The sequence below is a fragment of the Colobus angolensis genome, unplaced genomic scaffold, assembly GCF_000951035.1.
Source record: "Colobus angolensis palliatus isolate OR3802 unplaced genomic scaffold, Cang.pa_1.0 Scaffold108, whole genome shotgun sequence".
NCBI classification, from domain to species: domain Eukaryota; kingdom Metazoa; phylum Chordata; class Mammalia; order Primates; family Cercopithecidae; genus Colobus; species Colobus angolensis.
The window spans coordinates 7,830,979-7,840,494 of NW_012111808.1; positions in this window are offsets into that span (position 1 = coordinate 7,830,979).

Sequence of the window (9,516 nt, forward strand, 5' to 3'; positions counted from 1 at the left end):
TTGAACACTGCAAAAATCATTTAAACCCACCAGCCATGGGGGTTTAAAGCATACCCTATAAATGCCAAGCAGTGTTACACCATCCACTTACACCAAACTGAATCATCACTTCCTTTTTTCCTGCTGACAATGTATCCTCTGCCTAATGAGTCATTTCTGGCATCACTCTGTTCAGTGGAACTAAAGCATTCTGAAATATTAATATTTCTATATATTTCTTTTCTAAACTGCGTACTCAAATATACTTGTAGAACAATTTTACTTTAATGCCAGAAATGGCCATTGAATGTTTCATACTTAATTATAATTTAAACGTCACACAGATGGGATGATGGGTTACTTACAATGAATGTTTAACTGCAGACCAGAGAGAATTAATTCATATATTTATGATGGCTAAAAAAAGAGATGCCTTGGTGCTCTAGGAAAAGATGTAATTATCTCTGTTCTTTCATAAAGGGCGGCAGGGTTGGTGTGAGATTATTTTATGTTGCCCTTCAGAAAGAAATGTAGCACCAATTCTGCTATTTATTTTATTTCTTTGTTCTTTGAAGGCCACACTAAAAACTCACAAATGTTAAATTTGATAGTGGAAATAATTTTGGATTTCTAGAATCATGTTTTGTTGAGGTGAGGTATTTTAGGAAGCTCCATATTGATGGGCTTTAACTACTGTATTAGTCAGCATGGAAGCTAAGTCCCTTGACAGGCCATCTGCAAGCTGGAGACCCTGAAATGCCAGTGTAGCTCAGTCCGGGTCCAAATGCCCCGGAACCAGGGAAGTCAATGGTGTAATCTTCAGTCTGAGGTTGAAGGCTTTGGAACTCAGGAAGGTCACTGGTATGGAAGTCCTGGAGTTCCCAAGCCAGGGAGCCTGCGGTCCTAATGTGCAAGGTCAGGAGACGAGTGTGTCCCATCTCCAGGAGGAGAGGAAAACTTTTCCTCTGCCTTTCTGCTCTGTGCAGATCCCCAGCCAATTGTTTGGTGCCCACCCACATGGAGAGCAAATCTTTACCTCAGTCCCTGTGGACTCAAATGGCAGCCTGCTCTGGAAACACCCCCTCAGGCACACCCAAAATAATGCTTTACCATTTCTCTAGCTAGTCCTTAATGCAGTTAAATTGACACCTAAAATTAACCATCACGTGTACCTATTCCTAGCTATGTGTGTCTGGGCAAGTTATTCATTCTCGATATCCCAAAATTCACTCTGTAAAATTTTAGGAGACAATAATACTTACCTAAAGGATGTTGCCAGCATATACCAACTAACTCACTAAAAGTGCTTAACGCTCTTAAAAGAAGTGCTCAGTAGATGTTTGACACTTTGAAAAGCATTAACACAATTTTATTGCTATTGTATATATTTGGAAAATGATAAGAAAATTGTACAATAGAGAAGCAAGAGTCCCTGAAGATCAAGATCCTCTGCAGTTTAGATCTTACCTCTTCAAACTGTTACTCTTCCTCGGTTAGATTCTGCGTTTAGGCAAAGCCGGTTCATTATTCTCTGAATCTGATGTGCAGATTGTCACATCCACTGTTCTTCTACTCTGTTCCCTCTGCCAGTCTAGGTTACCCTTTCCTTCAACTCCTCAAGCATCCTAATCCACTCTTGTCTGTCATTTTCTGGGGTGTGAAAGTTCTGACTTTGTCACTCCTTTGGAACTTTTAGATAGAAACAGAAAAATAAATTATTAAAAATGTTTAAAAGGCAACAAACTATCTACAAGTTAGACTGAAAGCTTCATGCAGGCAATTTCCTTGTATCTCTTGGTACGTGTATCTCTTGGTACATGTATCTCTTGGTACATGTGACACCAGACATGATAAACCACATTCTCAATGGATGTTGCCAATGATGATGATGACTCTGCTCCTCTTGGTCTTTTCCTGTAATGACTTTACTTCATTTCCTTCATTTTTGTCAGTTTTCTTGATTTGGAAGTACCAATATCTCACGTTTGAAAACCGTTACTTGATTAGCAATGGAATCAAATATTACACTAATTCAATGCCTGAGGATTATAAATCATAATGTTTAGCATGGAAACATTGAAAACAAATATTAATGTTGTCTTCTAAGATTTTTTTTATTGACTAGCAAATTTTACATTTCAAAAAGTTAATCTCAAAATATAAAATATTGCAAAAACAGATTTTGAGCTTGAAGTACCTATTTAATCTAAAATGACTCACTTTCTTTTTTTCTAGCAGAGAAATTTTTCCTGGTGTTACCATACCAAAATCTTTCAGGCGTAGGCAAGTTTAAACCATTGCTTCTATCAGTTGATTGAGCAGTTAATAACCAGAGTGCCTACATGAATAGATGAACACAAAATAGCCCTGGAACAGTAACAAACATCGTTGAATTCTAGATGTTCCTGGAAAGGTCAAAAGTATAAGATTCAGCATACAGACTTACTCTCAGCTGACTTCATATATCTGGTAGTTGCTGGGGGTGGAGAAGTCAATTCTGAAAAGTCTCCAGAAGCTTTTATTGGTAGGATCAGCCCTCCACATACACGACATCATAGTATCTTGGTGGATCTTCACAGCTCTAGATTAGCTCAAGTCTGTAACATCGAGGCCCATCCCCAAGATTACAGAAGGATTCTAGATTTCTAAATACAATGGTGTCCCTGGTTGCTTCTGGGTTGTTCGGTATAACCAAAGCTGGAGTGAACAACCATGGACCTTTTTCTAGCTGGGATTTCAGGATACTTGGTATTATGATACCTTCCTCAAGGGAGCTAAGGGCATCATGTTCTTTTACAAAGGAACACGTTTGAAAAACTAATGAAGCCCCACAATTCTTGTACGTGCAAACTAAGGTAAATTTAGCAAGTAATATAAAAACCAGGAAGAGTCAAAATCAAATAGAAAAACAATTTAAAGAAGGTGAAGTAAATTTTAAATCCTGATCCATAAGGTGATTTGGGCCAGGGCACTCTTAAAAGTGCCCTGTTGATATTAAACATTAAGCTAAGTGTTGCTTTATAGGAATTAGGGATTTCAAACACTTTTATAAAGTTTTAGCTCATTAATTTTTATTCCCCTTGGGAACTAGCTTTTGGCTGATTTATCTAAGTCAGAACTTTTTGAGTATGAAATTCTTTTCACATTCATCTCATTATGGTTTTTCAAGTTCATCTTAAGCCATTTTTTTTTTTTTTCCATTTTGTGTAAATGTGTCTAGCCCTTGGAGGTGCTTACCAGGAAAGAGCAAATTTGAGAGGTTAAGGAGCTTAAAATTTAGTATCCAGAATTTTCACAGAAAAAGTTATCATCACAGATTGTATTCATTTGATGACCACACATAATAGATTTTCCAGTTCCAATTTCAAGACCATTATCTTCCGTCTTAAAATCTTCCTCCTTCATTTGCCTCCTTCTCTTTTATTGCTATGCTGTTAAAGCGTGATAAAGACACTATTAAAAGAATGTTATTGGTTAACACTGATAATGTTTTCTCCCTTTCAGAAGAATTTTGCTAAATCATAGAATACAATGGATTTTTGGTAAATGCTCATTCAAATGGCAGAGCATTTTGGTTGCCATATTTAGGGTTGATGGAAAGTGAAATTGGTCATGGTTACAAAATTAATCTTTTCTTTGACTTCCTAAAGCCTACATTTCCTGATCGGCCACTACTTGCTTTGAGGCAAAAATCTAATGTTATACCCTTGATAAAAAGTAAGTAAATAATCTGTCATAAAGCATCAGTAATTAAAGCTGATAAGTCCTTAAAAATTCTAGCTCAATTGCATCATGTGAATTTGTTTTCTCATTTATAAATGGCTTATCAATAAGTGCAATAAAACTAAAAATGAATGAATTACTCCTTAAGAATAAGTATTACTCTTCCTTTGTCTTAATCAAAATAGAATGTGTAGTTTAAAAATGTGATTTCAAATGTGTTGACACCAAATGTTGAAAAAATATAAGAATAGTATTTTATAGCTCATTTATTATTTGTGATAGCTACATCAGAAAAAACAGTATGCAAAAATTGGATATGATTTCCACCAGAGTACATAATTTTGGTGTTTTTAAAAATTATTACTAAGAATTTTTTAAAGAAACTAATATGGTTAAACTGTTAAGAAGGATTATAAAAATTAGTATAAAATATAAACTCTGTTCCTGTTTGACTTAGAATCTCATTGAATAAAAAGGGACCCACACAGCTGTAGTGAGTCGGTACTCTCAAAACTCACTTCAAGCTTATTTGTCTGTGTAGTGTTAATATCAGTGTTTCTGTATAGAATCTCAATTCCCTTATTTGTGACTTTCGAGTATCCTTTTTTCCCCCTGCCCAGAGATAAGGTCTTGCTCTTTTGCCCAGGCTGGAGTGCAGTGGTGTGATCACAGCTCACTGCAGTCTTGAACTCTTGAGCGCAAGTGATCCTCCCATTTCAGCCTCCTGAGCAGTTAGGACTACAGGCATGTGCCGCCACACCCAGCTAATCTTTTAAAAACATGTTTAAAGATGGGGCTTCACTATGTTGCCCACGTTGGTCTCCAACTCCTGGCCTCAAGTGATTCTGCTACTTCAGTCTCCCAAGTACTTGGGATTATAGGTGTGAGCCACTGTGCGTGGTTCCAGCATCTTTTATTAGCACCTCTTCTCATTATTTTATCTGTATGTCTCTTTTAACTTTTTTCTTTCTACTCCCTGAGATTTATCAGCCTGAAATTCCTTTGGTAAGTTAGGTCTTCTTTTATAATATTCTTATTGGAAACTGCATATTACTTTCTCTCGAAGCACTTTCTTCCTTCCTTTTTCTTCCATTCCATTCCCTTTCCCTTTCCCTTCATTCCCCCTTTTATTTCTTCCCTTCCTTCCTCCCTTCATTTTTCTCCCCATTTCTCCCTCCTTATATTATATCCCAGGCATTATTCTAAGCACTTCATGTATATTGACTCTTGTATTCTTGTTAATAATCAGTAAGGTAAGCGTATAATTTTTTCCATTTTATAAATGAGAAAATGGAGACATTTTGTTGTCCAGGCCCCAGGCCTCGTTAGTTCTGTGATGCGGTGATGTCATCAAGGCCCAGATCCTCTCCATCTCCGGGCTCTGCCATTCTCCTTGATGAAGGCCTATTTGACATTCAGTCTTTAGTCCAACTTTTGTCTTTGAATCTGATCATCTTCCTTTTATCCAAAATAATCATGTGAAAGCAAGGCCCTGCTTTCAAAAGTTTCTAATACATCATGAACAAAATATTTAAATAAAAATGTAACAATATAATGCAGGACAAATTACCTAAGTATTACAATGAATAAATCAAGCAAAAATAAGCATTCTCTATGACTTCAGTGGAAGTGGTCAGTACGTTGACAAAGGAAGAACAGTTCAGTTCAGTCAGTGCGTATCAGGGATACATGTGGATAGTTGATGCCTGTGCTGCCATCCTGGAGAAGAATTTAAATACAAGATCAGTTCAGCCAGAATCTTACCCAAGTACGGCCCTCTATCACACTTGGCCATAACTCTGTGTGTGCGTGTGGTGTCATACTCTTTGCTTTGTCTCTTTCATTTTCTGCAATCACACTGGCTATCACTGATGCCCGAGAAGACCCTCCTTACCTTTTTGCTGTGGACAGTAACAGCTGTAGGTGGTCTCAGCATGCCTCTGTGGGGTTCTGAAGTCTAACCCTGGCAGCTGGGGCTCCAGCTTTCTTGTTTGATATGGAGGAAGACCATCTATAAGTGGATGGCTCCCGCTTACTTAGAAGTAAGGCTCACTCCAACCATGCATCCATGAATAATAGAAACTGCTCCAGGTGGGGCGCGGTGGCTCAAGCCTGTAATCCCAGTACTTTGGGAAGCCAAGGCAGATGAATCACCTGAGGTCAGGAGTTCAAGATCAGCCTGGCCAACATGGTGAAACCTCATCTCTACTAAAAATACAAAAATTAGCCAGGCATGGTGGTGGGCGCCTGTAATCCCAGCTACTCTGGAGGCTGGGGCAGGAGAATTGCTGGAACCTGGGAGGCAGAGGCTGCAGCGAGCCGAGATCACCCCGCTGCACTCCAGCCTGGGCGACAGAGCAAGGGTGTCTCAAAAAAAAAAAAAAAAAAGAGAGAAAAGAAAGAAACAAAAACCACTGTCTCTAGATTCTTGCTCCGGACGGAAAAGGGTGAGTGTGCCTAGGCTTTACTGTCATCTGTTATCTGGGGTGAGGGAGATGTTTGCATTTCAATTTCATCTCCTGTGTTTTGGAAGGTACAGTTCCTAAGAAGAGCTCTTCACAGAACTACCTGTTGGCATAATTTGGACAATATTAACTCAGTTGGAAAGGTAACATTTATGGAAAATCATGGGAAAATGATTCAGCTGTACTATTGAGAGTTTTCAGTAAATATTCAGTATTTTCAACCTCTTAGTCTGTATTGGTTCTTTGTCTCTGCATATAATCTTCCTTAAAACTTACCCATTTTGAGGAAGTTATCTCTTATTACTATGTGCTTCATTCTATTCAGTGCAGCTGGTTAGCAGAAGAATCTGTATTCTGTTTCTCGATTCCATCTCCCATTCTACTTCTATGTCCCCAGATGAGGCTCAAACAATCTGATGTTGGCTTCAATAGTTTACTGAAAATTGGCTCTTCCTCTCATGTTTCATATTTCTAAAAAGTCATTTCATCAAAATCTCAGTCTTCTTTGTGATTCTATTCTCCAATAAATACATTAAATTTCTAGTTGTAAAATTTTCTGAATGTCTGATTTTTCTTTGCTGAAATGATTGACAACTAATTCCTTAAAACTCACTCCTCCCTAGGCTTGAATCATATTGTCACTCTTTCTAGTTTTACCATTACTTCTATAGTCATTACTTCTTGGCGTGTTCTTTGCTTACTAGCCCCTTAAACAGTGCTATTAACAAACTATCTAACTTTAACTTTTTTCCTTCTATTTTTACATTTTCCTTTCTTTACTCATTCATCCAGTAGCTATCCAGCTTTTGTGATAGATAAGTTCTAATCTAGCGATTTAGAATTCATCAGTGAACAAATCAGAAGTTTCCTGCCTTCACGGAGTTTTAGGTCTAAGTGGAAACAAAGAGACAAAAATATTATAATTTGGTAAACTAAGTGATTTGTTAGAAGGCATTGTAAAAAAAAATTTGAAAAGATAAGGGGAATGTGGAATGTTGGGCTGGTACACTGAGTTTGCCTTTTTGAAAAGAATTCTCGAGGCAGGTTTCAAAGAGGAGACATCTGAGCAAAAACTTGAAGGAGATGAGAGAGTTAGCTGTGTGCACATCCAGGATGTAGCTTTCCAAACCGATGTGAGAGACAATGCAAAGTCCCTAAGGTAGGGCTGCTTGGCCTGTTTGATACAGCCATATAGACCTCCTTGCTCTTCCTTGGAGTAGGAGAGAAGTTTTGGATAGAAAATCTAGGCATTCAAAATAGACTTGTAAGTCTGGGATTTGTTTGAAAAAGTCAAGTAGAGATGTTCAAGAAACAGTTGAGTAAGTAGGTCTGCTATTGAAGAAAGTTATATAAATTGAAGATATAAATTTAGAAGTCTTTAGTGTAGCCATAGTATGGGTTATATAATACAATGCATTCCACACTATTAGTGGTAATGCTGGTTTAAGTAAACCCACTGCGTTACCAGTCATATAAAAATATAGCACATGCAAGTATGTACAGTACATAGTAATTGATAATGGTAATCAACAATTATGTTACTTATGTATTTACTCTATTTTTAGTCCTTACTTTAGAGTGTACTCCTTCTACTTATTAAAAAAAAGTTAACTGTAAAACAGCCTCAGGCAGGTGCTTCAGAAGATATCTAGAAGAAGGCATTGTTACCATAGGAGATGCTGCTCCGTGTATGTTATTGTCTCAAAGAGTTGAATAAGATGTGAAGATGGAAGATAGTCATATTGATGATCCTGACCCTCTGCAGGTCTAGGTCAGTGTCTTAGTTTTTGTTAAAAAATTCAGGGCCTATGTTTGTGTCTTAGTTTTTAAACAAAATGTTTGAAAAGTAAAAAAAAAAAAAATAGTAAAATGATTATAAAATAAGAATATAAAGAAAATATTTTTGTATAGTTGGACAATGTATTTATGTTTTAAACTGTGTCATTACAGAAGATTCACAATGATAAATAAAAGGCTTATAAAGTAAAAAGTTATAGCAAGTTAAGGTTAATTTTATTATTGAAGACAGAAAACATTTTAAATAAATTTAGTGTATCCTAATTGCACAAGTTTTATAAAGTCTATAGTAGTATACAGTAAGTCCTAGGCCTTAACATTCACTTACCACTCATTGACTCACCCAGAGCAACTTCCAGTCCTGCAAGCTCTGCTCATGGTAAGTGCCCCAGACAGCTGTACCATTTTTAATCTTTTATGATGTACTTTTATTGTACCTGTTCTCTGTTCATCTATGTTTAGATACACTAATACTTAGCATTGTGTTATAATTGCCTACGATATTCAATACAGTAACATGCTGTGCAGGTTTGTAACCTAGGAGCAGCAGGCTATACCATATATCCTTGGTGTGTAGTAGGCTACAGCATCTAGGTTTCTGTGAGTATACTCTGTGATGTTCCCACAGTGATGAAACAGCCTAACGGGGCATTTGTCAGAATGCACGCTCACTGAGAAGCGACACATGACAGTATTTAATGCTTTGAAAGCATTTGAATCATCAAAGGAGAATAGATAGAGAAGAGAATGTCCTGAGCTGTGGCGGACCCTGCTGTTAAGTGTTTAGGAAGAAGAGGAGGAATCTAAAAGGGAGATCGAGAAGAAACTTTTGAGGAAAAAAAAAAACAAGGATTTTGACATTTTGGGAGCCAAATAAGAGAAGACATGAATAACATGTTAAAATACATTGTTGGTCCAAATAAGTTCAAAACTGATAACTGTTCTCAGTAATTGGAAGAATATCAGGATGTTAACAAGAATGGTTTTAGTGCAGTGGTGGGGTTGAAAGTCTCAGTGAAATGAGATTTGGAGACAGTGGGAGAAAGAAATTGTGGGCTGAAAGATCACGCTGAGGATCACTCATCTATAGGTTAGGAATCTCTTTTCCCAAATGCTTGGGACCAGAAGTGTTTTGGAGTTTGGATTTTCTTTCTGGACTTTGGAATACTTTCATATGCATAACAGGAGATATCTCGGGGATGGGACCCATGTGTAAATATGGAATTCATTTATGTTTCATATATACCTTGTAATGTAGTCTGAAGGAAGTTTTATAAAATATTTTAAATTATTTTTTCCATACAGGGTCTAGTCTGTTGCCCAGGCTGGAGTACAGTGGTGCTATCTCAGCTCACTGTATGCTCCACCTACCAGGCTCAAGCCATCCTTCCACCTCAGCCTCCCAAGTAGCTGAGATTACAAGTCCATGTCACCAGGCCCAACCTATTTTTATATTTTTTGTAGAGATGGGGTTTCACCGTGTTGCCCAGGCTGGTCTTGAACTCCTGAGCTCAATCAGGACCTGTTCTGATTGAACAATAAAACCCATCTC